Source organism: Mauremys mutica, chromosome 1 (genome assembly GCF_020497125.1).
Source record: "Mauremys mutica isolate MM-2020 ecotype Southern chromosome 1, ASM2049712v1, whole genome shotgun sequence".
Lineage (NCBI taxonomy): Eukaryota > Metazoa > Chordata > Testudines > Geoemydidae > Mauremys > Mauremys mutica.
In genome coordinates this window covers 346004221-346032042 of record NC_059072.1, presented here as the reverse complement: position 1 = coordinate 346032042, position 27822 = coordinate 346004221, and positions in this window count along the sequence as shown.

Below are 27822 nucleotides of genomic sequence, written 5' to 3'. Positions count from 1 at the left end.
TCCTATTAAAATCCAACTCCCTTTGAAAGCCCCACTCCAGACCAACTTTCCTTGGGGTGAAATTCATTGTTGTGAAAATGTTCTGCACAAAAGCTCTAAACAAAAGCTGACCCCTGCTTAAGCCATTAACATGTATTAACAGGGCCGGCTCCAGACCCCAGCGCGCCAAGCGCGCGCGGGGCGGCATTTTAACGGGAGGGCGGCAGGCGGGTCCAGCGGACCTTCTGCAGTCATGCCTGCTGGAGGTCCAACGGAGCCGCGGGATGACCGGACCTCCCACAGGCATGACTGCGGCGGGTGCGCTGGTCCCACGGCTCGTGTGGACCTCCCGCAGGCATGACTGCGGAAGCTCCACCGTAGGCGCGGGACCAGCGGCACGTCTGCGGGAGGTCCCGCGAAGGTGCGGGACCTGCGCCCGCCAGCGCGGCGCGCCGCCCTGCTTGGGGCGGCGGAATTCGTAGAGCCGCCCCTGTGTATTAAGTGTGTTACCTGCAAAGGAGTATGTTCCTTCTGTACTGTAGAGAATTTCACCCCTTAATGAGTTTAGATGTTTGTTTGCTGACTTCTCCCTACTTCCTGCTTTTTCCTGGACTTCTCAGCAATGTTACTAGACTTAACTTAATTAATTCATTTATTTTCAAATAGAAAGATTCTGGCAGCAAGTTACAGATGCATATCATCACAGTCTCTCTCTTTCCTCTTCTAGGTGTCCTCTATTCCAGTGGTGACCCCAAGCACCAAATGCAAGATTTCTCACTAAGTACCAAATGCTTCTTACCTACCACTGCTGGGCATGCACATCATTTAACTTGCACTTCTTTCTAATCCCTGGTTACACAATTGCCTAGATGCAAAAACCTCTGCTTTCCCCAAGTCCTCACTTGTGTCTATTTTTTTTTCTTTAGCTCCAGTCCTTCATTGCAAAGTATAGGAGATTTATAAGCCTTGACACTGACATAACAGGGATCCACTGCCTTGCATCAATCATGCACCCGAACGTTCTCTCAGTTAGACATCAGCCCACACTTCAAAGTAGTTCTCACTGACTACTTGGCAGCAGCTAAAACCTGCCAAAAGCCAACTGATGTGATAAGTGAGAACTTCAGGGAGAAGTGACAAGAGCAGCAATAGGAACGAGGATTGATGCAAAATGGTGGGTCTATCTATGTTATTCAGAACTGGGAACTGTACTGTGCATTTCACAACAGTTCTTTGGGAAGACTCTAATAACAAAAAGACAGGAGAAGGGTGGGGAAAAAGAAAAAGAAAATCTAATTATGCTGGTTCATATTTCTTCTTCATATATCTGGTGTACTTGGGATCTGCCTCTTAGAACTAGGCGACTGTTTTGAGAATCTTGTTACATATGCAAGAATGAAATAGGTGGTGAAAAACAGAATAAAGGAAAATACACCCATACACATACCACTGCACTAATTCTCAGTAGTGCTATGGTGTTTGCAATAACCATCTGCTTAAACTCCCAGATGAAAAAAAAAATTTAAACTGGAAGAGTTGCAGGGAAAAGAAAGCTAATTACGGATCTGCCACTATATATTCTTTTGCACTGCATCAGTACTATTGTATTTTGAAAACTAACTAACTAACACACACTCTCTCTCTCACACACACACACACACATGCACACATGGTATGTGGTGATGAAAGCAATGGAGGAAGAATAGTCTTGCGGTTAAAACAAAATATTGGGAATGGGGAGACCTGGGTTCTAATCCAGGCTCTATCACTGACTTCCTTGTGCAAATCTCTTAATCCCTCAGGGTCAGATTGTGCCCCTGTTAGGAAATACTCATGGTGGGGCCAAGGAACTCCATGTCATTCAACTCTAGAGTTTCCTATAAATTCTTCTGACAGCATAGGGACAGGCTTTGCTCACTGCAGAAGGATTAGTGGGTCTGACCTAAAAATCCTTCAAGAGTTGTGTACATCTCTGGGATCTACAGGAGGTACAGCACCATCCTGTGAGAGGTCTTGTGGCTATCAGCTCCCTTACCTTTTAGAGCCATACTGCCATGTATTCTTCAGATGGTGACTTTAAGGAGGTTTTCCAATGCAGAGTCAGCTCTGCAGGAAACTTAATTCAGCCTATGGCTTTATTAACTCTCCTTTGCTGGATGCACGGGATGTATGATGTGAATCTGCAGTACAGTTTTTAGGAGAGATAAAGAAGACGGCAGTGCATTGTCAGCTTGGACAGGCTTTTACAAGAGGATTGATGTGACAGATCTGTATCTGAGTTACAGTCATAGGAAACATTAAGAAAGCAACTAGCACAAAATGCTAATGCTGAGAGACTTCTGAGGTTGCCCTGAGAGGAACACGCAATATGTTCTGAAGATACATTATCTTGAACACAAAAGGCCACTGGCCTAAATACTGTCCAAACAAACTCATTGTCTGGGATAGTAAAACAAATCTACCAGACCACACTAAAATATAGGAAGTTGTTTACTGAAGTTCAAAACTTTACATTAAAGGAATGGCCAGACAAATATGAAATAACTCAGGAGAGGAGAGCTTATTATTATATGAAGGATACCTCCTGTGGGGCATAAGCACTACTGACTAGAAAAAGTTCTGTCTTCAGGCTTTAAAGGAACTTTGGGTACAAGATCCAGAGAGAGTACATATGCTATGGACAACATGCGTGGCAGTCAGACGTACAAGGGTACTGAAGAGACATTTTGTAACTATCTTCTCAGTTTCTACAGCCAAGCTCAACCTGTGACACGGATATACCCATGAATCACTGGACACAGATATCATACTCTTGGCTCTACTTCATATTCATTTTCATAGTTCTTCCTCAGATGGTAATTTCTTGAAACTGATATGCAGGTAATTTTCATTGAGTTAGACTGTGTGTACTCCAGCAATATATTCTGTACCATTTAAGTATTATACCTCTTTCTGAGAGCCATGGTTGCGAGAAGAATTAATATCTGATAATGGGCCCTTGTTCACAGCTCAAGACTAGAAGATCTCCCCCCTCCCCACCCACCCTCAACCCCGGTTAACAGTCATCAAGTTTTATTTGACTCAGCTAGCTGGGTTCCACCAGGGAAGCTTAACATTTTGTTGGAATTAAAAAAAATATACTATGAAGACTATTGGGGGGGATCAGAAAAGGTGTGTCTTTCACGCTATTGTGCTGAAATTAACACACAGTTCTATGAAACGTATGCATGCTGAACAACTGGTGGAAACACATTTGTGTACCCGACTTGACATTGATCTGCATGATAGTATTAAAAGACAAAAATCAAACAACATTGATACTCCCCTGAGACAAAAAACAAGATAGGTAGACAGTGGAGACCCAACACTAGAGTGTCTGGGGTCAAATACATATCAGATCCAGATAGAAGAGCTTTGCCAGAAAAACTATAATAACAAACTGAACGATTTACCGTGTAAAATTTAACAGCTATTGCTAGCCCTATTCTTCATCAGAATATCATTTATAGTTAATATAGATGTAAATATACCACTTCCTAAAGCAAATATAGCTCAAATCTAAGGCATACTAACTTCAAGTCAGTGACACAGGAACCTCAACCCCCTAAGAAAGCACACAATTATTCTTTTTGTCCAACAAGTTGACCTACATATTCTCAGCTTCCTGATAAATCCCTCTATACCAAATTTTAACAATACCATATTTTAGGACTATTGAAATTCCATACATTTTTGGCCAGACAGTAAGTCTATTTTTTTAGCCATTTCCAGTTACAGGATCCGTAAGTGGGAGATGAAAGACTCTGAGCTAGAACTTGGTACTCACAAGATACTAATAAAATACTGTACCATATTTTATTTGAACAAACATTTCTAAAGTTGTCCCAAATGTAAAGTTGGCTCCATAGCAGAGCATGCTTGTCATCCTCCTTTCTCTAGTAAGAACAAAAACAAAAACCAAACAATAAAAACCCCCATCTACTCTCAGTTTCTCTTCCCTAAGAAAGTTAGAGGCAAATCCAGAACTTTGTGTATTCTAGAACACTTAGTGTACGTCTCTATACTGCGATAAAACCCCCAAATCTCAGAGCCAAGGTCAGCTACCTCGGGCTCACAGGGCTTGGGTTGAAGAGCTATAAAATTGCAGTGTAAATGTTTGGGCTCATGTTGGACTCTCTGGGTCTTAGAGCCTGGGCTCTGGCCCAAGCCCAAATGTCTACACTATAATTTTATAGCCTCCCAGCCTTAGCACTGCAAGCCTGAGTCCTCTGACCTGTGCCCGGGTCTTTTATCACAGTGTAGACCAGTGGTTCTCAAACTTTTGTACTGGTGACCCCTTTCACATAGCAAGCCTGTGAGTGCGACCCCCCCTTATAAATTAATAACACTTTTAAATATATTTAATACCATTATAAATTCTGGAGGCAAAGCGGGGCTTGGGGTGGAGGCTGACAGCTCGCAACCCACCATGTAATAACTTCACAACCCCCTGAGAGGTCCTGACCTCCAGTTTGAGAATCCCTGGTGTAGACCCTTAAACACTGTCTCACCAACTAGTGAATACGGCTTTAATTATACTATGCTACTGTCTGAAATCTAACCTTGATCTTTGTAAGTTAAAACAGTATGTAACTGTACCTCTCTGACTTATAAAACCCCTTTACTAGCCAGAATAGATTTGCTGGAAATGGAGCAGATACATCAATATGGTCATAATACAGGCTGTAATTTTCCAATCTGGAGATCTAAACTCTGCGGCCCAAAGTTAAAATGTGACTAATATTAAAATACGTAAGGAAGTGGAGAAAAGAAATACAGTAAGGCCTTATTTTGATACATCATGTATCCTTTTTGGCACAGGTATTCTTGTACATTACAGAAAGAAATATAGAAACATAACACTCTTAAAAACCTCAGTGTCTAATGATACTGCATGATCATACTTTGGCTTCAAATTGGGATGTATTGAAAGACACTTGCCATGTATATGAAGAAGAAAAGCCATGAAGGATTAGTATTAAAGCGCATGGAAAATTTTTCAGTGGAATTTTTTTCCATCAGAAAGTAGTAATTCCTCAAAATCAAAACATCTTGCAGGAACGTGTTGAAGTTTATTGAAATTTTGTTTAGAAAAAGAATTCGAAATGAAGCATTTCAATAAGGTTAAAATGATTAACTCGACCCTAACAGAACCAAAGATTTTGATTCTTCATTTCAAAAGTACTTCTTCATCTTGAAATGTATTTTCTATTATATATTATGATATACTTATAATTATAAAATAAATGTTAAAACTGAAATGAAATGTTTCCATTTTATCAAACTGAAACACTTTGACTGACTGACAACTATTTTTTTGGAAAATTTCATTTTGTGGGAAATGTTGAAATTTTTTGTTTTTTCATCCAATTCAGGATGAAAACAAAATGTCAAAACCAAGAAATTTCACATGAAATATAAATTCTACTTCTTGCACAGATCTAATTAGAATAAACAGAAGGAACTGGCCCATAATGACCTGCACAGTAGTGAATTCAATGCTTATAGCAGAACTCTAGTTCAGCTTCCTATTTTGCCACTAATTCGCTCTGTCCTTTGGTAAGTCAAAAAAAATTATGGATGCCTCAATTTATCTGTATATAAAATGGGCGTAAAAATATCAATCTTTCAACTGTCTTGTGACACCTGATTGAGTAGTGTCTGCAAAGCTGTGAAGGCTAAATTCATAGGGTTCAAGTAGTACATATGCTTGGTGATATCCTCAGACTTTCATCCTGAGTCTCAGCAATGAGAATTGTTTAGAAGTGCAAAGCTACATATTATCACAAAGTAGCACATGGCTTTCAAACTTACCAAGTTGGATAAATACAATAAACAACATTCATTACAGTTCAGACAGACTTCTTTTGGACCCATTCACAACTAAATTAACACACAACAAGAACATACAAAGTGACACATTGGCTTCTCAGTGACAAAGGGTCAGTGGTGCACCGCCGTTAAGATATCTGAACCAGTCCTAACAAAGTTGTTATACTTTCAGTCATATTACCAGGCTTAATCTTCTTTGAACCATGTCACAGCTGCTGGAATAAACAGGGACATGGTTGTCGAGACTTTTAATTTTCAGTGACAGCTGTCAAAGGATCTTTCTTAGACACTAGTCATATTTTAGATAAGAAAATAGAGTTTCAAAATGTATGATGGCCACAGGACATGAGCAGTTGTGATTGCATGCAGTCTCATTTCCCCAGTTTAATTTGAAATAGCAAATGGCAAATTGGATTTTATGGTTCAAATAAGATAGAAACAGAGACCAATTTTCTCCAGTTTATTTATCACTTTTATCAATCAGTGTTTATTTTATAAATTAAAAGACATGCTGTCATAGCTCAGTGCAGTGAGATTGAAAATTCTTTTCTTTTGACTCTCTCATACTTAAAAAATAAAGAATTATGGATGCCACAAAATCCAGACCATGATGATGGAATTGTAGTTGTGGGGATAGTGCTCATCTACACAAGTTTTAGTAAAAGTCTGTCACAGGGGGACAGTGGCCCTTCAAGAGGGAAGCAGTGCACCAGTGACTGGTCAGCTGACCCCCATTTGGGCTGTAAGAGAAGGCACTTGGGCCCTCAAAACAGGGGTGGAGCTTGGGTGAGACAGCATTGAGGGTCAGTCAGGGCAGGGCAAGTGGATATTGTTTATGTTATTGCTTCATTTGCACTTTTTATCTCTAGTACAGAACTTTAGGGGAAAGACAGAGAGTTCTCTGGTCAGAAGGATGATTGAGACTGATGAAGAGCCTAGAGTCGCAGAAGAATGAGGAATCAGAACCTTTTGCGTTATAGTATTGGACTATACTTTGTGATTTGAAGTGCCCATATTAATAAATTAACCCACTGCATTTTCCAGTCCGCGTTGGAGAAGTATTCTCGATGACCCCCGAGAAGGGGAAATTGAGGGTGCAGTACCTGCAGCCCACCTCTCACCAGAAGGACTACTTTGAGATGGTGACCCTATGACATGGACTTTCTGGCTAAATCTATGGCAAAGGTGAGTCACTAAACCATAATCCCTGGCACACTGAAATGAATGGATACATTCCCATTGATCTCATGAGCTTTGAATCAGGGCCCTAGAATGCTCAGAAACTACTTTTGTCATATTAAAGGTAAATCATATGGTGTGGGATTTGTTACAGGCTCTCAGCTCAGGCTTATCCAAAGGTTGGAACATGAAAGCAAGTGAAACACAGTGGTTTCAGTTACACTTTTCTTTGAGATCATTCAAACCCAAATTTTTAAAAGGGAAATGCAGACAATGGGGCCAAGTGCAGATCAATACTGGAAAATGCAGTGCTTGAAAAATGCACCAGAGAAACTGATGCAACAGTTTATGGACAGTTGCTTGCATCTGAGAAGGACAGTCAGGGCCATCTGACCTAGTGGTCAGAGCCAGGAGCAGCGTCGGGGTCGCAGTCAGAAGTCACACCAAAAGTCAAAGCCAGATTTAGGAGTCACACCAAGGGTCAGTGCCAGAGTCAGAGTTGGTAGTCACATGAAGCCACACAAAGGGGTTACAATGGATTAAAACCTCAAATATGATGCTGATTGGTGTGTCATAAAAAGAGAGACAGACAGAGAAAGAGAACAGAAGAAGGTGCCTCTTAACAGATTGTCATAAACAGACAGTAAAGGGTTAAGAAGTTCACTTAGCCTAGCTGACACCTGACCAGAGGAACCAATGGATGGACAAGATGTTTCAAGAGGAAGGAGGGAAGTTTTTCCTTTGTTTTGTTCATTAAGTTCTGTGCCAGAGTGAAAAGATCAAGGAATCACCCAGGGTAGTGAGTATTAGAGAAGGAATGAATTAGCTTATGTTTATTTCCTTTTGTGACTTTGTCTTTTTGCATTAGAAGGATAATCAAATTGGGTTTTCTTTTGTGTAACTAAGGTTTTGCCCAGGGGAACATCCTCTGTGTTTTGAATCCGTTGTCTGTGAGAGTAGCTTGTATGCTAATCGTATTTCTTTCACCCCTTTTCCTTAATTAAAAGTCTTTTTAAGAACCGGATTGATTTTTCCTTGTTTGAAGATCCAAGGGGTTTGAATCGGTGTTCACCAGGAAATTGGTGGAGAAGTCTCTCAAGGTTAACCAGGGAAGGGTTACAGTATTTGGGAGGGAGAGATTTTAGGGGGGGAAGAGAGTTTCCCAAATGACTCCTAAACAGCTGTTTTAAACAATTTGTGTGGTGGCAGCAACCAGATCTAAGCTGGTAATTAAGCTTAGGGGTTCTCATGCAGGTCCCCACATCTGTACCCTAAAGTTCAGAGTGGAGGTGAAACCTATGACACAGATACTAATGCTTTAATTTTGTGACAGCAATTTCTAGGGCATGTCCAGGCTGGTCAAGGTGAAAGATGAAAACTCATGAAAATAATGTAAAATAAAATCAAATTATAAATTTATGTTTGGAGTAAAATTATCATTTAGCAGTCTGGTTGTCAAATGAGAGTTTGAACCTAGATATAGGGACAGATATTCAGCTGAGCTATCAATTGAAACTGCAAAAGACAAGTCAAAATTCCATTTCTGCTGGCTTTTGCAGAAACTCCAACCTCTCAAATCAGGAGGAGGTCTTAGAATAACAGTGTTTCTCCTGTCTTCCCTCCTTTTCTTTTTATTTAGAATATCTCCTCTTAAGTATCCACTCACCCCTAAATATTATGGAACCAACATGACATTTGCTGCCATCACATTGTTGACTCTCCTTGTGTGTTATACTCCTTTCCCTCACCCTGTCTGGTATGTTTAGATTGTTAACTAATTGGAGAAGGGATCACCTACGAATCTGCATTTGTACAGTACCTAACACAACGGGGCCACACTGTTGCCTGGCCCTCAGGCACTATTGTAATAAACACGTTAAATAACTGAATTAATAAATAATAAATACAAGTCTCGTGTTTACACGGATAACAAGAATATCCAGAGTTATAATAATAAATCATTTTTAAAAAAGCAATTTTAGAAGGCATATAAAGCCTCGTGCTTCAGCGCTCAAGATAATATCTAACAATTGGGGTTTGGAGGAGACTTCCATAGGTCGCAGATCATTTCCTATCTACCTTCTATAGGGTTTCTTGCACCTTCCTCTGAAGTATCTAGTATGACCATTGTTGGAGACAAAATGCTGGCATGAATGGACCATAACGCTGACCTGGAATGTTGATTTCTATGGTCTTCCGTGACAACAGCAAAGATTTCAGAAAGAGTTGCTTTCTTCAAAAACTGAATAAGGGACTTAAATAGAACAAGTAATATCATATTATCCTTTAATATATTTTCTCTGCTTCACTACAGAGCTCCTGAGAAAACCTTCCTGTGATGTTTCCTGGGGCACCCAGAGTTGTGAGGTACCTCGCCACCACTTGCCCTTATCATGAGGAACTCTTGTCTGGCAACACAAGCACTGCCTTCCAGGCTTCTGCAGGCCTCATTCTGGCTATACAGGTTTAGCAACAGGCACACACCAACCCCTGAATCATCTGAGCATCCCTCTGGAGTGCCCAAACCCTGTTCCACTGAACACTCACAGATTCGCTATTCCCAAAATAATAGTATGCCCCAGTTTGCAAAATTCAACTCAGGATCCACATTTTATTTAACACACAGCACTTATATATAGGGAAAGCAAGTTTATCAGCAAAGAACAGAGATTTAAGTAAGAGAGAGTGAGGATATACGAAACACATGGTTACATATGAAACAAAACCAAAACAAGCTTTCTAGAGCCTAACTTAACTCACAAGGCACCCACTATTGCCTACAGAAGAGGTCCTCAAACTGGGGGGTGCATGGAATGTATTCTGGGGAGGTGTGAGAAGCTTTTGGGGGAAAAAAAATTACTGTGCACATTTTGCCCACAGCAATGAATAATTAGCAAAGCTGATTCTTCCAGACATACTAGGTCCTCAGATGGCACTGTGCATTTTGACGAATTTCTGTTAAGATTCCCTAGCATTATTCAAAGTCGTTGACATCTATCCATTAATCTGTTTGTTATGACACAGTGTACGAAGTTATTTGTAAGCGGGGACCACAGTTGCAGTTTTGCTTTTGCTCTTATTGCAATGGATTGTTGGCTCATTCATGCAACAGGAAAAAAAAAGACTCAAATGAAAAACAAAGAAGCTGAAACTGATTCAAGTGAAGCACCACCACTGCATATACTGCTGTATGTACTTGTGTATTTTTTGGGGGGGAAAAGGGGGCAAACTACTACAGACACAAAGAAGTGGGGCACGATCAAATAATTACTCCCTCAGATTCCTTGCTGCCTCCCTGGACTGCTTCCTATCATCTATCCCCCAAGGAGAGAGACAGCAGACTGTCTCCCTGCAGCATCTTTCTGTTGCAAGCTTCCTGGCTTTGTAATCACCAACCAGCACCTCCCCAGCTGGGCTTCATTATCAATTTTGCCTGGCTTTTTTTTCTCTCACAGGTGCTACCAGGTATTTTAATTGGCCTCTAGGACCCACATTAACTCCTTCAGGGCCTGTGTGAGGTACAGACCCCATCACATCCTTTTGCGGTGGTCACTTCCATCATACATACATTGACTTCAATAGGGGTTGTGAGTTACTGAGCTCCCACAGAAAGCACTTGGACCTCTGCAGGCTCATCCTTTTGCTATGTGCCCAAAACTAACTACATGTGCCCATTTTTACAGTAAACAATAAGAACATAGCATGCACTATGATTACAGTTCTGAACACAGATGGTGTCCTACTGGAACTGACCTCAGCAAACGCCACCTGTTTTTCAACATTTTGAAAAGATTAGGTTTTGTTTATTTTGTAATGTTGGGGAAGGATTGAATTGGCCTCATGACCCCTTGGTTTACTGATCCAGTCCTCTGGGTCACAGCTGAACTCCTGCTCCCGATTAGATTCCTAATGAAGCCTCCAGGGTGGTTTAATTTTGTGGCGTTCAATGAAATGTAACTATTAAGTATGCACACGTACAAGCAGGCCCAAATCTCGAAGTACCGATGGAGAGTTGTTAAACATAAGAACAATGGAAGCTAGAACTCCTAAAACAGCCCTGATGTGAAGTCCATCTTCACTCATGCCCAAGGGAAGATATATGCAATTTTAAAGCTCTAATTTTCTTTTCCATTCAGAGTTTTGTGTTTCCTACTGCATCTTGGTTGAACTCCTCAGATTTTTGACTATTTACCACTTTAGCATACCTACAACTACAACTAGAGAAATGGAACATGATGCTCTCTCCTTGGATTGTTTCATGTATTTGCAAATAGCTTTATTATGATCAGATGGTGAGAGGAGAATTTTTCATGCAGCTGTTCTCATGTTTCAATGATTTCTGCAATTTCTCTGGGACAGTTTGGAGCTAATTTTCTCAGCAGGTAAGCTAGGACTCCTAACTCCTGCTATTTGTTTTAAAATAGTCTTTTTACAACTGTTCTCCTGATAATCATGAGAAAAAAACTTTACTAGAGGGTTGTGAATATATCTTTATCATCTATGACTGACTGTCCATTTCTGTACAAAGAGGAGTTGGTTATTTGTTTAAAAAAATTATGCTCTGCTGGGGACAAATGAAGCCAAAGATACATTATGCTTAAATCAAATTTCCATTAAACTAGTTTAGGGTGTTTCCCCCTTTTTCATATAATGTGGTAACACAGATATTAAAGATGGAAAAGACCTACTAGGTCATCTGCTTCACCCTTCTGCAAACATAGAAGTGTTCCCTACAATATTCACTTACACTTTATAAAACGGTCAGTGACTTCAATGATAGTGTAATTAAAAAACATAACCCACACACTGTAGCATCGCATCTGGGAATAACACTATGTAGTAGATTCATGTACATAAAAGGAAAACTTCAGAATAAGTAAAGTGTAATGTATTAAATATAAAATTCCTCATCTGACTTGTCTGTCCCGTGTAGGAGCTATGAAGGAACGGAGTATGCTTATTAGCTCTCTGGGGATGGCACATGCACAGTCTGGTCAGTGCTAGGAGCTGTGAGGGGATGGAGCATGCTCAGTGGGGACAGAATCCTTGGAGATTTTAGCTGCTATGTCAGAAGTCTCTTCTGGGCATGTGCAAACTGCTCTTTTTGAAAGGTTTATGATTTGGCCAAATATGGGTACATTTTCATGGGGACAGCAAAAGGCACTTCCCCTGACACAAAGGCCATTCTCCTGCCCAATTTCGAATCCCTACTCCAAAGTCTGAGGGCACTAGAGTTGGTGAAAGAAAATATTTCAAGATTTAACATGGACAAAACATTGCATTTTCCCATAGCCTCTTTCTCAGATATATTTGAACTATTTTAGCAGTCTGAGGCAGACACCCAGCATGGAACATTTCATTCCAAATGGTTAAAGTTTCACAATGTTATCAGCATTTGAAAAGAGGGTCTCATAATGAGAAGTGTTCAGCAACATTAATAATTAAAATATGCAACCAGTCCCACCAATAGTAACTAAATTATGAAGTGTAACTCTATGCTCTATGCTTTTGGTTTGATCCGTGCTTTGTTTATATCATCTATATAAGGAATCTATATGGTCCCATTGCTGTAGTATCTGAGCAGCTTTCAGTCTTTAAGATATTTATCCTCACAATATCCCTGTGAGGTAGGGAAGTGCTATTATCCCCATTTTACAGATAGAGAACAGAGGCACAGAAAGACTATGTGTAACTGGCATGCTTTATACTGCAGCACTAGACTTTAGCCAAAACAAAGGGAGAGAAGCAGTGAGGGAACGGGGAGGAGATGGGGAGATATGGATTTTAGTTGAATATTCTGTGACTCTGCACGTATACAGACAGCAGGGCAGGACAAATCAGCTAGAAGACATGGAAACATCGGGAGAGAGAGTGCTGCAGTTACTGCACATGTTCAGTAGCTGTTTTTCAGCTATACAGGAAGTTTTCATTGTGGGCAATCCACCTGGCAGGAGCCAATCAAAGTGCAGAGTGGGAGAAAGGTTATAACTATAAGAGGTAAAGACTGTGGACTCAGTACCTGAAGGATGCAGGACCACAAGATGAGGGCTGAATCCCAATACCTGTATCACTTTGGATACAGGCCATAGATTTCTGTTTCATCAGCAACTGAGGACCAGTCTCTTAACCCAAGGGCTGGAATGCTGCTAGCTCTGAAGATTCCCTACTCTTTGGGCTCTAAAGTGTTTGGAAAAGAACTGAGATGCTGCCATTCTTCTCAGGCTCTGAAGAGTCCATGTGACAAACACTACACCTTATGGTCATACTATAAAGACTGACAAATCATCTCTGATAGAAGATCAAAGGGGAAGGTGTTTAAAATGTGGGTGCTACATTATAGCAGTACAGATGTTAAGTTGAAACCTTGTTTCTGACTATATGTAACAGCAATAACGTGGGGAAGTCCACATGAGGAACACCAGTAGATTTACTGTCTAATACAGTGATACTCAGATTGAGGCTTGGGAGCCACAAGTGGCTCTTTAATTGTCTCCTGCGGCTCTTTGAAGCACATGATATTAAAACACTGAGTGATTTCATTATTAACCTATCTAAACTATTAACCAAACAGAATGTTTTTACTCCGTTAACCAATTGTAGACTACTAGGTCAGTCATTTTGCTGTGGGAATAGCTAATCTAATCTAATCTATCTATCTAATCTATCTATTGTGCTACAGCAGGGCCAGGGAGCAGTGGGAGAGTGGTCTTATTCAGTGTTGGGACATGGGCAGGCGTAAGCCCAGCCACAGTTTAAAGCCCCTCCCCCAGTCTGGGGAGGAGCTACTGAACCCAGAACTCAACTTAAAGTCGAGGTCAACAAATTAAAAAAAAAACAGGAACAGGTGTGGGGGGTGGGGATCAAAGGGCCAAAACTAGGGAACCAGAAGGGGACACCGAGCAGAGAACCCCGGACAATGCCCACTGTTCCTCAAAAGCATCCTGGAGCAGCTCTAATGTTCTTTTATAAGTCAGGTAAGTACAAGTCCTTTCTACCCACTTACCTGTTACCTTGACTGCCCTCAGAGTCAGCTTGAGATACAGCCAACAATCTAGAAGTAATTCATAGAGTTTAAGGCCAGGACAGACCATTAGATCATCTAGTCTGACCTCCTGAATATCACAAGCCATTCAATTTCACCCAGTTACCCCTGCATTGAGGCCAGTAAATTGTGTGTGACTCTGGCAGTGGTGCCATCCCTTCATGCCCCCTTGTGGTGTGGCACAGCAGCTCTGACTCAGTTTTCCATCTGCAGAAAAGGACCTAGAGGTTACGGTGGACGACAAGCTGAATATGAGTCAATAGTGTGCCCTTGTTGCCAAGAAGACTAATGGCATTTTGGGTTGTATAAGTAGGGGCATTTCCAGCAGATCGAGGGATGTGATCATTCCCCTCTATTCAGCACTGGTGAGGCCTCATTTGGAGTACTGTGTCCAGTTTTGGGCCCCACACTACAAGAAGGATGTGGATAAATTGGAGAGAGTCCAGTGGAGGGCAACAAAAATGATTAGGGGGCTGGAGCACATGACTTATGAGGAGAGGCTGAGGGAACTAGGATTGTTTAGCCTGCAGAAGAGAAGAATGAGGGGGGATTTGATGGCTGCTTTCAACTACCTGAAAGGGGGTTCCAAAGAGGATGGATCTAGACTGTTCTCAGTGGTAGAAGATGACAGAACAAGGAGTAATGGTCTCAAGTTGCAGAGAGGGAGGTTTAGGTTGGACATTAGGAAAAACTTTTTCACTAGTAGGGTGGTGAAGAACTGGAATGGGTTACCTAGGGAGGTGGTGGAATCTCCTTCCTTAGAGGTTTTTAAGGTCAGGCTTGACAAAGCCCTGGCTGGGATGATTTAGTTGGGTTTGGTCCTGCTTTGAGCAGGGGGTTGGACTAGATGTCCTCCTGAGGTCCCTTCCAACCCTGAGATTCTATGATTCCTTACAGGGTCTTCAGCATACATCAGTTATGGACATGGCTTAGCCCTCTGGCCAAGTCACTAAAGAGAGTTCAACTGCTTCCAGGGTAGCAGAGTCTCCAAAACAAAAATAATGTTTGGTGGGCTCAGCTTCCCCCCACCCTTTATTTTCAGTCAACCCCGAACTGCAGAAGCTTGCCCATTAACAAGTTAACAAATCAAACTAACAGCCTAGGTTGGGCCTACTGTTCTGCAGGAAGACCTCAGAAGACCAGTCTTCAGTCAGCTACTGGCTCCAAGCAGGCTTCTCACATAACACGGGAGCTGCAAATATGCTCTCCTTCCCAGTTGTTCCTGACCTGAGCTAGGCTTTCTCCTTTCAGCTGCCCTCACCCAGCCTGACAGTTTCTGCAGGTGGAGCAAGGCAAGGCTGATTGAGCCCACAGCAACTCAATAACCCTTGGCCACTGTGCAGTTAACATACCCCATCGCAATAACTAGGAGTAAATCTACACCAGTGGTTCTCAACCTATTTACCATTGTGGGCCTCATATGCAGCTCTCTACTTGTTATGTGGGCCACATCCACATAATCTATAAACTACCTATATGGCCCTGAGGATGCCACATGGGCTGCAGATGTGTGCTGATTGGGCTGCAAGCGGCCCATGAGCCACGGGTTGAGAGCCACTGATCTACACAGTGCACAGTGGGGAGTCTCCCAGCCCGGGTTTGCAGACTTGGGCTATCAGGGCTCGCACCAGCACTCTAAAAACAGCTGTGTAGACAGCACTTTAAAGTTGCAGCTCAGGCTGGAGTTTGGGCTCTGAAGCCCACCCCTCTCCCTTGGCTTCAGAGCCTGAACTGCAGCTTCAAAGCACTGTCTACACAGTGAATTTTAAAGTGTGAGCCCAAGTCTGTTGGCCTGGGCTGGAAGACTAATTGTCATGGGCTATGTAGACATACCCTAAAGCATAAATTGTGTTTGTCTAAAGTATATCTTCCAGAAAGGTATCCAGTCTTGTTTGAAAGACGTCAAGAGATCAAGTGATCTGCATTGCTTGATAAACTGGGTGCAAGCAAACACTGAGTTTTAATACAGCTAAGTGTAAATGTATACATCTAGGAACAAAGAATGTAGGCCATACTTACATGATGGGGGTCTCTATTCTGGGAAGCAGTGACTCTGAAAAAGATTTGGGAGTCATGGCAGATATTCAGCTGATGCTGTGATGCTATGATCAAAACAGCTAATGTGATCTGGGATGCATAAACAGGGGAATGTTGAGTAAAAGTAGAGAGGTTATTTCGCCTCGGAAATTGGCACCGGTGAGACCTCTGCTGGAATTGTGTGGCCAGTTCTGGTGCCCACAATTGAAGAAGGATGTTCATAAATTGCATAGGGTTCACAGAGTAGCAATAAGAATGATTAAAGGATTAGAAAATGTGCCTTACATTGGTAGTTCCACTTCCTTTAGTAGTTTGTGCCAATGGTTAATCACCCTCACTGTTAAAACATGAGCCTTATTTCTAATTTGAATTTGTCTAGCTTCAGCTTCCAGCCATTGTTCTTGTTAGGCATTGTGTGCTAGATTGAAGACCCCTTTAGTAGTCAGTATTTTCTCCTTATGAAGGGATTTCTAAACTGTAATCAAGTCATGTCTCAATCTTGTTTCTGATAAACTAAATAGATTGAACTTTTAAAGTCTCTCACTGTAAGGCATTTTCTGCAGTTTTCTAATTATTTTTGTTACTAATTTCTGCACTTTCTTTTCAACAACCTTTAAAAAATGTGGACACCAGAAGCATAGGCAGTATGGTAGTAATTGTCTCACCAATGCTGTATACAAAGGTAAAATCACCTTCCTATGCCTACTTGCAACTCCTCTGTTAATACATCCAAGGATCACATCAGCCTTTTCTGGTCATACTGGGAGCTCATGTTCAATTGCTTTTCTATTACCTGTAGATCATTTTCAAAGTAATTGCTTTCCAGGACACAGTCCCCCATTCTGTAAGTATGGCCCGTACTCCTTGGTCCTACTTGCATAACTTTGCATATGGCTGTATTAAAACATAATTGGTTTGAATGAGCCCAGCTTACCAAGTGATCCAGATCACTCTGAATGACTTCCCTTTCCTCATCATTATTGACCACTCTTCCAATCTTTGCTTCCTCTGTAAATTTTATCAGCAGTTATTTTATAATTATTTCCAGATCATCAATGAAAATGTTGAATCGCGTCAGCCCCATATCGATCCCCACTAGAAACACCTCTATTCAATTATGATTCTCCACTGAGGATTATGGTTCTGAGATCTGTCAGTTAGTCACTTTGTAATTCATTTAATGTGTGTCCTACTAAAAGTAATGAATAATAGTAGTGGGAACACTCTCCTCCCCTCACTTCATGCAGTAGCTTTGGACTCCAATCTGGGCTCCATAAGAAGTTGCCAACAGGGATTTCTGGAAATTGCATTAAATCAGCACATCAGATGATCGTGACATTCCTTTAAGGATTTATAACCTATAAACTTCACAGACGTTCTCCTCCATCTCCTCTTTGGCAAGCTGTGTCCACTTCCTGGCTCTAGGTCCCCAGCATGAGGCTGGGGAGGCTTGTGCCCCATAGAATCACAGAAACATAAGGTTGAAAGGACGACCTCTTGAGGTCTAAGTCCAGCTCCATGTACTGGGTTAGACCCAATTAAACTAGACCATCCCTGACAGGTGTTTGTCCAACATGTTCTTTAAAACTGCCAATGACGGGGATTCCATAACCTCCCTTGGAAGCCTATTCCAGTGCTTAACTGTCCTTATCATTACAGAGTTTGTCCTAATGTCTAAATCTCCCTTGCTGCATTTTAACCCATTATTTCTTGTTCTACCTTCAATGGACATGGAGAACAATTGATCACCATCCTCTTTATAACAGCCTGTAAAATACTTGAAGACTGTTATCAGGTCCCCCCGAGTCTTCTTTTTTCAAGGCCCACTTTTTTTAACCTTTCCTCATAGGTTGTTATTCTTCTCTGAACTCTCTCCAATTTGCCCACATTATTCCCTACATTGTGGCACCCAAAATTGGACACAGTACTCCAGCTGAGTCCTCACCAGTGCCAAGTACAGTGGGACAATTAATTCATGAGCCTTACGTACAACACTCTTGTAAATACAACCCAGAATGATAATGCCTTTTTTGCAACTGCATCACATTGTCGACTCTCATACAATTTGTGATCGATCATAACCCTCAGCTCTTTCTCAGCAGTTCTACAATCTAGCCAGTTATTCAGCCATTTTGTAATTGTGCATTTGATTTTTCCTTCCTCAGTGAGGTACACTGCACTTATCTTTACTGAATTACATCTTGTTGAATTCAGACCAATTCTTCAGTTTGTCAAGGCTGTTTTGAATTCTAATCCTGCCCTCTAATGTTCTTCCAACCCCCCTAGCTTGGTGTGATCTGAACATTTTATAAGCATACTCTCTATTATCCAAATCATTAATGAAAAAAATGAGTAATACCAAATCCAGGAGTGACCCCTGAGGGATACCACTAGATATGCCATCCCAGTTTGATAGCAGACTATTTTTTCAACCAGTTGTATGCCCACCTTATGGTTATTTCATCTAGACGACATTTCCCTAGTTTTCTTTTGATAATGTCACGTGGGGCTGTGTAAAAACTTAAAGCCTTACTAGAATCAAGTACCATGTGGGCTTTTCACTGCTGGGAACCTAGAGCCTGGATTCCACCAGCAGAGTCCAGGCAATGAAGCCTGTCTCTTGAAAGCATTACTGCAGACCAGAAGAAAGCAAGATTTTCAGGTCATGATTACATTAAAAAATGACTAATAATAATACTTGTCTTTGTAAACTACGGCCTGAACAAAGGAAAAATCCTGCCTGTGCATCTCTGCTACATCACATAGAGATGTCTGGAACACAAAAGTTCAGTTTCTCCAAACAATGCTGAGGTTTCACAATTTGTTGTCTTTCTGAATCAGAACCCAAGTGCAGGGCACTGAAACAATTTGTATTGTGGGGGTGTTGAGAGCCACTGAACCAAACTACAAACGCTGTATATGATGGAAACCACTGGAGTCAGTGCCAAGTAGAGCGGGACAATTAATTCATATGTCTTACGAACAACACTCCAGTTGTACCCCTAGTTCCAGCACCTATGCACGAGTGAAACCTTTCAAAATTTTTCATGAAAAGAAACTTAAGAGAAAGAGACCTCCCTCTCCCCACCCACTCCCAAGATCGTCAATAGCCCAGTAGTTAGGGTACTCACCTGGGATGCTCTGCCTGAATCAGAACAGAACTTGAACCTGGGTCTTCCACAGCTCATGTAAGTGTCCTAATCACTGGGTTATTGGCTATTCTGGGGTAAGGTATCTTTTCCTCTCTCTCAAAACTCCACTGAGGACCTGAGAAACCTTAAGAACATAAGAACCACCATACTGGGTCAGACGAATGGTCCATCAAGCCCAGTATCCTGTATTCCAACGGTGACCAATGTCAGGTGCTTCAGGGGGAATGAATGTAACAGACAATCATCAAGTGATCCATCCCCTGTTGTCTACTCCCATCTTCTGGGAGTCAGAGGCTAGGGACACCCAGATGGTTGCACCTGTAACCATCTTGGCTAACAGCCATTGATAGACCTATCCTCCATGAACTTATCTAATTCTGTTTTGAACCCTGTTACAGTTTTGGCCTTCACAACACCCCCAGCAATGAAATCCACAGGGTTACTGTAACCTCCTGACAAAAGCTTCGGTTTCAATAAATAGGCATTTTCTGATGAAAATACAGTTTGTCAAAAAAATTGCCAACCAGCTCTAGTGACACAGATAATGATGGAAGCAGAACAGTGGGGTAGATTGCAGGGTCAAGGAGACATTCAGCAAGAGCAGGACAATATGGCTCAGGGATGTCTGGGGGAAATGGTGCAGTTTATGGCTAGAAACCATCTTTGCTGCTTCTGGCTGAGTTCACAGAAGTTGAATGGCTAGAAAGACTAATAGCTGAGGTGTTAGAAATTCATTAATATTTACCATTTATTTCTCTTTATCGGTCTACTCTTCCTTCTGTGGTTCTGGATGATCCAAAGACCATTAAAGTCAATGAAAAGACTTAAATTGGCTTCAATGGGTTTTAGATCAGGCATATAAGGATTCGGTAGTCTACCTTTTGGGACTTATATACATGGGGACATTCAGGAAAATTAATCCAAATTAAATAAAATTGTGAATTTAAACTTGATTAGTTAAACTGCATTAAACCCGTGTGGACACTCTCATTCAGAATTAAAGTGGGCCTTAACTAGGTTTAAACTGAACTGAATTAAAGGCCATTCTAATTCTGAATGAGAGTGTCCACACAGAGGTTTAATGCAGTTTGTATAAATGTACACCTTGAATTAATTCAGATTAATTTCCCTGAGTGTCCCAATGTAGACAAGACCTCGGAGTAGCAAAGAAATGGAGTGTGATAATCTGCACATTCACCCTACTAGCTCCTATCTTCTTTTCAAATCCTTCATAACTTCCTCCTTGCACTCTGAATTCCAAAAATATTTTTCTAAAATTCACTCTTTTCTTCAGGGGTATTTTAAAGTTAAATATTTTAATTCCCCCCTCCCCAACCATTCCTAAAAACATCCGAAACAGGCAGACGATCTTTTATTAATTTTAAATGGAAAATTCTTGCGTAATATATATGTAGATGTGTGTGTAATCAGTATTTGCTTTTAATCTGAGGAAGAAATTCACTGAGGGTTTAACATTTTGGCTGCTTTTGGAGAGCAGTATGATCGCTGAAAAAAGGTCCAGGTTTAAGGATTTAACTATTAATGATTGACCCTTTGCCAGGAGAAAAAAAACAGGAGCAAATGCAATAGAAAAAGATGGTGAAAATAAATTGTGCTGGACAAATCATTTTTGACCTACTTTAAATCTATTTTGTCAACAATCTGAAACCAACAAAAACTGTTCCTGTGACTGCTGGACCTGAAGTGCAGCTGAATTTGCCACCATTTCAGGCACTTACTCTGTTACAAAACATACTAAAGTTTATTTATTTCTCCTCTGAGAAGGGAGCAAGGAACTGTCTTTTATGTGTCACACTTTAATGACTCATGAAGCATTATAATCCCTTTGCTGGTCTTCAAAAGGAAATATTTACATGCAGTATTTGAATAGGGAAAATCTTAACAGAATTTGAAGGAGGAGGGGAGGAAAAGAGTGACTATTTAGAATATCCTCTCAGAAAAATCAAATGAAAAAGAGGCATTCCAGCTTCTAAGGATAATTAGAAGCTGCCTTGGTGGGAGAGTAGATTGAAAGCAACTTGTCAACCAATATTTTTTAAAAACAGTCTGTTGCAATATAAGGCAACTTTACTATGTGTACCATTTTGCTACTCCCACGCAAAAAGGTTAGCATGGGTGAAAGGCATAGGTGTTTCTGTGGGGGCGGGGGGTGTGGGGGGATCCATCTTTGGTATCCTTAGAAATCTATTGCCCTGATCAACTATTTACAAGCTGAGGCTGTACATGGTAAACATGGTAACATATTGAAATAAGCAGATCTAGGAAAGTCAATTTCCATATAATAGAATGACACTTAATAGGCATGAAAATTACCTGTATAATCTACCGAGAATGCCTGCTCTACTTATTAGGTTTCCAAGTCAATAAGTCTAGAAAAAATGTGTATCTTTTTATAAAGAAGAATCAATATTTTGTGCTGTGAGGTCCCAGAGGTTAATTAGAAAGTGCAAAGAATGATAAATAAATCTTTTTGTATGAGAAGATGTTATTCTTTTTCTCAGGAAAAAAATTAGCAATGCCTTTCAAACTAGCTTGTTTAAAGATCACATCTGTGAATAACAGAAATGTAAGTGCCAAAAACAATCTCAGGAAACTAGGAGAGCTAACAATTTGGGGATGAGAAGAAACTGCAGTAGTCAAAAACGTAGAGTAGGTGCAAATTTACAGAAAAATGAAGGATGGTAAGAAGAGAAATACTTAAAATCATATTTTCTTTCCGATGTTATTTCTGCCCATTTTAATGTAAGGAAACATTATTTTCTGTATGAAAGTTCAAGAAAACCTAGATGTATGATATTTTAAGGTGTAGATAATTTAATATTTCTATAGTTAACCTTTTATGGCAGTCTCACCAAAGGCCACCTAAAATCATGCGCTACTGTAAATAAAATGATACGGAATATTTCAGAGAGAAAATGTATCGAAGGAAAAATAGGAGATGGAACCAAATCCTCATGATAGCCTGCAGCCATAACATCTGGGGCTATGATCTTATTCAGTCTCATAAAACAAGCAGGGTCAGCCTTGGTCAATACTCAAACCCAGATGCTACAAATCCTGTTGTTGGTAGTCCAGCAACTGGCATGTTTCTTTGCTCGTAGGCATTTAACCAATGCCATAGCCTTAGTCATGGGGGTCACTATGCTCTTGGAAGTGTTGCCTTCTGATGAACTGTAAAACCGAGGTCTTGACAACTTGTCATCATTAAGGAGAATGTGGCACTTTTTACAACAGCAACAGAATGAACCCCAATAACCTGCCCACATTCCAACTGGTTAATTATTTTAGCTCCCTAAAATCCTTCAGGCCATTTCAACAGAGAAAGAATTATTTTTCATGTCCTTTTTTAACCAGTTATTTAATGTTGTTGTATGCTGCTAAGTAGTTGCTCTGTTCCACTCCAGAGGTGACTCCATTTCTCGCCTTCTCCCTCTCAGACCCACACACTTATTTTGTAATGTGCTTTGTAGTCCTTCTGGTTTAAATGATTTATATTACCTAATTTAAAATAACATGCTTTGCATAAATCCTAGTTCACTGCACCACTGTGACATACCCAGGGTACAATTCAGGCTAATGAGTTGCTGTGTCACCCCTGTCCTCTAACCTGGGGCACCATTTACACTGCTTTGCTGCTGTAGCCCCCAGTCCTAGGCTGCATGTAAGGCACTCCCAGTTATGTCTGGGTGTGTACTGCACCAGTCACACCTAATCTCTTACCAGCCTTGTAATACTGCAGGGTGACCCCAAATCACTCCCAGTAGATTTCCCCCCAGAAATGTATATCTTGTACTGCCCAGCTCTCTCCTGGACAATAAACACTTATATAAAGTTTTGTCCATTTTATTAATAGACATGACATGCACAAATCTTGTTACCCGAAACAATTCTGTTCAAACACACTGGTTTAGATAAAACAATAAAACAAGTTTATTAACTACAGAGAGATCGTTTTTAAGTGAATGTAAGTAGTAAGGCATTAAAGTCAGAAATGGTTACAAGAAAAATAAAGAGAAAACACAACTAGTGCCTAACTTGACAAATTCAAAGCAAACTTTTTCTCACTGAATGTTGTCAACAGTCTTACTGGCCCAACTCTTTTGAAAATTCGATTTAGACTCTGTAGCGGGGTGAACACCCACTCCAGCCCTGAAGGGGTTGGAAAAGCCCTGCAGAGGGCTGGGGCTGCAGAAGGGAGCAAAACCCCGGCTGATTGGCGGAAGTGGCTGCAGCTGGGGCCACGCCCCAAACTGAGCAACTAGGCCTTATAAGGAGGCCAGGGCAGCCGGAAGCACAGGAGTCTCACTCTGACTGGAGAGAGAGACAGGCCTGGCTGCTGGGGAACTCACCCGGGGACCTAGAGTGAGGCAGGGCTGGGGAAAGGCCTTGGGAGTTGGGAAGCCCCAGGCCAACAACTCCCCAGGCTGCAGGGCCAGGTCCTCGGCCCACATAGGTATTGGGGTTGCAGAGGGGCAGCCTGAGGGTGGGTAAAGGCAGCCAGTCCAAACCCCTTGTTGCCTGTGATGATTGGCTGGTAGACTGAAGTCCGCCCCATGACTGAGGTGATGTGGGGATAGGGGGTGGAGATTCTCCTGGGTGGGGAGACCCAGAGAGAGTGGGGTACTGCCATGGGGGCAGCACCCAAGACAAGGGCACTGGGGTCTGGGAGGGACATGGGGGCCAATGATAGGTGGGACACCTGGCCTGCAGAGGGCGCTCTGACCACTGGTGAGCTAATTCCCGAGACGACAAGCAGGAGGCGCCGCCAGGTGAGTCTGTGCCTGATTACAGACTCCTATATCATTTTAGACGCTTTTGAATATTTTGCCCCAAAACAAACCCGGAGCATCAAAAAGTACTATTATACACCCATTACTCAATTGCTTTTAAGAAGGGGATTTTTTTAAAGATAATCTTCTTGTGGTTCTCCAGTGTATTTTGTATTATGTGTTTATTTAAACTGTAAGTACATCAGGATCTGGGCTGTTTCTTTTCCCTCTTCTTCTGTGTCTAAAAATGTAGCCCAGTGCCTACCATTAAGGGCCATGTTCTTTGTCAGAACTGAACAATCACATAAATATAAGTGCTGAGTACAACCAGTTGACATTTTCATTAAGAAAGTTTTATTGCCCCAGAACATGGTTTCACCAAAGCTGAAATTGTCAACACTGATGGATAATACAGGGTTTTCCTATAGAAAATTTCAAAATCACCATTTTGATTTTGAACAGAAATTTCAAAATTGAAACAAAAGTTTTCATTTTATTGCAACTAAAAATTATTTTTTTCAGATTTATGAAATCAAAAACCCCAAAATGATGTGAAATTTTAAGTTGAAATGGAACTAAAATTTCCATTTTATTTCAGAATGTGAAACACAAATTTTCAGTTCAATTTGGTTTCAAACTTACAAAGGGAAAAATTGGAAAATGTTCAGTAAAAATACTGTTTCAATTTTGCAATCAGCTTTAGTGCTAAGTTGTTCGGTAAATATAAGCCCTTAATGTCAACCCTAGCATTTCAGCTTCTTCTGAATAAAATATGACCATATATTTAATTACACACTGCAAGCAGATAGGGCTACCAACCAAATTCTAACACAACATACAGACACTAGGTACAAGCGAAACATAGATTTTATTTTTTGTAACCAACACTCCATCTTAGCATATCAAGTGAATGCAATATTATTCATGGGATTGATTCCATTATATTATACAATGCAGCCTGAACACCATGACCGTGCATTAAGAGGTGTGAGGATGTGGAAGATACAGACTAGGAAGAGTTTGTGCTTATTGAGTCAGATCTTCAGCTGTTTTATAGTGATATAATACTGCTGAAGTTAATGGAGCTTCATCGATTTAAAAAAGCTGAGAATCTGGTCCAATATTTTTAGCACCAAAGACTGACTCAAGTTTTGGGTTATGGACCCTTTTCCTAGATGGCAGATGGTGCATTAAAGTTATCATGCACAGACTGAGTGAGAACAGAACAGAACAGCCAAAAATTGGCATTTATGCAGCTTGTCTTGAGCATGGACACAAACACTTCCTGTTCTCTGACACTATCAAAAACGTAAGGCTAGATTCTGACACCCTTACTGATACTGAAGAGTGTCCCACTTCCCCATAAGTCAATAAAGTCAATGGCACTACTCACAGAGTAAGGTCCTACTCATTGTGAGGATATCAGAATCTGAACCTTGGGATTTTTTTAAACAAAAACTCCACCCACTATTTAAGCTATGTAAAGTTCACAAAAAATCACAGGAGAGAAAGAGTCAGTACTTCACGGTAGGGATGCACCAGTCCAAAATCAATTTGTCCTATTTACAAGAGTTCACCACCTCATGGCACTTAGGAACTTGCTGCTTTTCTCATCCACTGGGAGCATGCAATCAGTTTCAGGTAAACTGCGTTCGGTCACATCCTTTAAAGTGTCGAGTACCCTCAGTGCTATTTTGTAATGAGTAAATCCTGACTAGAATACAAATGTGGTCTTTTTTATGGTCTCTGTGCATTCTGGAAAACAACATGATCCCTGAGCAGACTGGCAGATAAATGGCACTGGAATGCTCTCCAGGCAACGCACATCTCTGTTAGGGGCTGAAACTCCTTCAGCTATTTCAGCTGTCAGATTGCAGCAGATGAGCCAAACATTATCCTGCTCAAACCCACAGGCCTGATTAGCACCTGTACTGTCATTCTTTTATATCTGTGAGGAAACAACAGACCTGTTCAACATCTGTGCAGGTAAAGGAATGCCCTGTGGTATACTTGCCATCTCTGCAATCTGCTGGTGCAGACAGCAGTCCTCAAACTAGTGCACTGCAAAGCCTGATAAGCGTTTAACACATTTCTTTCTCTGGGGCCTATTTTCCGAGATCAACAGACGGGACTGTGGATAATAAAGGAAACATCATGGTTAAAACTACAACTTGAAAATAAATTTACCCCTTGTGTGAGAGTCTGATCTCAGCCAGATGGGTGTAATCTGAAGTAACTCTACTGGAGTCATTTAGACTACAAGCTTTTTGGGGAAGGTAGGGTGTTGGGGTTTTTTGTGTGTGTTTTAGCAGCACCTAGCAGAGTTTGGGATGCGCCGCAAGGAATCTTGGTTTTGTGGTTGAGGTAATGAGCTAGGATTCAAAAGGCCTGGGGTGAATTTTCCATTCTGCTTCATGCTCCTTGTGTGACCTTAGTCAAGTCACTTCATCTCTCTGTGGCTCAGTTCCCCGTCTGAGAAATGGGGAGGTAATTAGGACCTGAATGAGCTTTCCCATGACAGCTAGTGATGAGCTGTGGAGGGGAAAAGGCTTCAGGACCAGACTGTATTTACATGAACACACCCACTCTGCCTAGGTATCCAGCAGACAGAGCTGTGTTGTCAAACTTGTGATGAACTTTGGCTGGCGTCAGGTTACAGATCACTTCAGTATTGAGTGCAGGGCTAATGAAATGTTGTTATCTCTACTGTATGAGTAAAGGGTAGCAGAACCGCACTTAGCTTGTCCGGATTGAAGGACTCACCCTCAACTGAACTGAAGTTGTGAAGCAGGGGCTTGAATGCCAGACCCCTGTGAAGAGTAAAAGGGGGTGGTGATGGTGTCCCTGCCTGGAGGTGTGGGCTCTGCCTAGGCATTGTGTAACCTGGCCCTCCCCACTGTTCAAGGATAGAGTTAATTAAGGCTCCATTTGGAGTCTTTTTGTTTTCTTAAGTGATCACTAGAGCTGAAATCACTTGTTGTAGGACAGCATTTCTGCCCACCCTGCTTCTGCAGTGAGGTTCTCCCACTAAGAGGTGGAAATCACTGAGAGTTGGGTAGAACCTCAAGAGAATGACCCACAGAGGTCACAGTAGAGAAACAGGTGGCCCCAGAAGATGGTGGTGTGCACTGATGATGACCAACTGAGCAGAGCAGCAAGGGACCAGCAGGGTGGCTGGCAGAATAGAGTGGTTAAGGGCCAGTATAGTAGAGCAACTGTCAGGTGACACTAGATCAAGCACCCAGATGGTGGAGCAAGCAAGGTGCCTACCCTTCTACCCTCCCCAGCAGGGTGGGAGCTGAACTCACAAAGATGTACCTCTGAACTCTGGGTCTTCACTAACCAAGGACAACAACTGTGAGTGGAGTGTGGTGGAGGGAGAAGGGAAAGGCACATTGAAGGAAATTTTGGTTGTTGGATTGAAGAACCTGAGGCAAAAGACCCTGCCCAATATACTCTGGGATGGGTGTTTTGTTCATAGTTTTATGTTTATGAATCCTGCTTATGGAGTTTTCCCAAATTAATGCTGTTACTTCCCTCCTTTTATTAAAAGTTTATTTTCGACACTCAGACTCTGTGCTTGTGAGAGGGGAAGTATTGCCTCTTAGAGGTGCCCAGGGGGTGAAATGTAATTTTCCCAGGTTACAGGATGGGGGCTAGAGTCGGTTCTGTGTTGTATTATCAAAAAGGATGGGGGCTAGAGTCGGTTCTGTGTTGTATTATCAAAAAGGAATCCCTAGATATTGAACCCAGCCCTGGTCACTGCCAACTC